Genomic DNA, 1,856 nt, shown 5'->3' with positions numbered 1-1,856 from the left:
AAATATAAAATATTTTTCTTAATTTAAAATACATATGACTGTTTAAATAAAGTATATAACTTATATTAAGCAGTTTAAAACATATGTAGATATAAATGAAAACTATAGCATAAATGATGTGGGGAGTAGTAAATGGAACTGTTTGTGAAATTCTTGCAATTTGCATTAAGCAATGAAATATCAACTCAAGTAGACTGTGAAAAGTTGTATGTTGTAACCCTAGAGCAAACACTAAAGAAAAAGTAATGCAAAATGTTTTAACAAAACAGCCAATAGATAAATTATAATGAAATACTTTGTTTGTTTTTAGGAAGTTTTCTGGTGGGAACCAGAAAACCTGCTAGACAAATTCTACAAGAGCCGTAACAATTATAATGAAATTCTTAAAAAAAAAAAAAAGTTATTTATCTTAAAAGAAGACAGGAAAAGAGGAAAAAGTACAGAAGGGAAAAACAGGCAACAAATAATAAACATAAATACAATCATATCACTAATTCCATTAAATGTAAATAGAATAAAAGACAGATATTGACAGAATAAACAAAAATCTAATGGAAAGCTCAGTTTATATGGGCTGGACTCCTTGATTTGTGGGATTCATTACAAAGTGAAATGGCAGTAGGTCTTTACTTTTTTCTTGGGTCCTTATTTTCCTAGGTAAGAACCATCTTTCTTCTATATTAGAGGTAGAATGCTAACTTACTGTTTGTTGAATGAGGTCTAATGGTCTCATTATTCAGTAGGTATTCTTTTACTTAATTCTGCTGTTTTCAATATTGCATCTCTCCACCAACTGAGTCTGTTGTTGCCCTTGGTTCCACATTGTCTCTGAAAGAATCTCTTCAAATAGTAAACCTCTGATCTTCTGGAAGAATAGGTGTGGGTATAATGTTCAGCTGGCCAATTTGAAAAATGACTATCTTGAATAGGCTTATCTTTTTTAGAGGTAAAGGACATAAAGACATATTTGAGTAATACAGATAGTATTCTTAATAATAATGCTATGAAATGAGAAGCAACCATTTTAAGAAAGGGTCAGTGGAAGAAATTTCTGACTTCGTATTGCCATGTGGTGAGACTTTATGTATGATAAACCTCCTAGAACTCCTCAACACTCTCAACTCATTCCTCTCCCCACTTCTGCAGGGTGGTCTAATTGTTAAACGTGAAGAAAAGGACATGTTCACTTCATTCCTCCCGTTTTTTTCTCTTTCAAGACCTCTGAATCTGCAATTCAGAGTGTGGGTGTATTTGATCTGTTTCCTTTCATGCAGGCAACATAAGAGGACAGCTTTTGTCTTAGGGGTATCTGTGCTATCTGTGCCACTGTGTGCAACTGCATTAATTAAGACGGGGGTGATGGTTGCAGATCTAGAGCCATAGTCTCCAAATAGCTTTAGCAATATAGAAAAGATGGTAATTTCTTTTCCATCTGTCTATATTTGGGTCTTAGCTCTCAAGCTGTTTTAATTAAGAAGGGAAAAAATACTATGTATTGTCCCTTAAAATCCCAAAAGGAAACACTTTGTGTTTGCCTCTGAAATGTAAATAATATTATAGTTTATTAATTTGCTGCTTGTTCTAATCAGGCTATTTTTGAAATAGTCATTGTATTAGCAAAACATAAATTGTCATTTTTCTGAGGTGTATCTTATTTGCTTATTTTGTATTTATAAAAATACCTGTAAATGGGATATCACTACACTTTTAGTAGAATGACTAAAATTAAGAAGACTGATAATGTCAAGAAATGACATGAGGATGGTGTAAGTGAAATTTTTATATGTTGGTGGTGGGAGCATAAATTGGCAAAACTACTTTGGAAAATTGCCTTCCAATACCTAAAACAGTGAATC

The 1,856-nt window shown here is 32.3% G+C and overlaps 1 non-coding gene across 1 annotated transcript; it reads right to left on the bottom strand.

Moving 5' to 3' along the window:
• Nucleotides 1-309: 309 nt before the first annotated feature.
• LOC116745343 lies at nt 310-371 on the bottom strand. The gene has a single exon (XR_004347394.1). It is a non-coding gene; the product is annotated as a U7 small nuclear RNA (small nuclear RNA).
• Between the last annotated feature and the right edge of the window lie 1,485 nt (nt 372-1,856).

The sequence above is a fragment of the Phocoena sinus genome, chromosome 1 (assembly GCF_008692025.1).
Source record: "Phocoena sinus isolate mPhoSin1 chromosome 1, mPhoSin1.pri, whole genome shotgun sequence".
NCBI classification, from domain to species: Eukaryota; Metazoa; Chordata; class Mammalia; order Artiodactyla; family Phocoenidae; genus Phocoena; species Phocoena sinus.
This window is presented reverse-complemented; position numbering and strand designations above follow the sequence as displayed.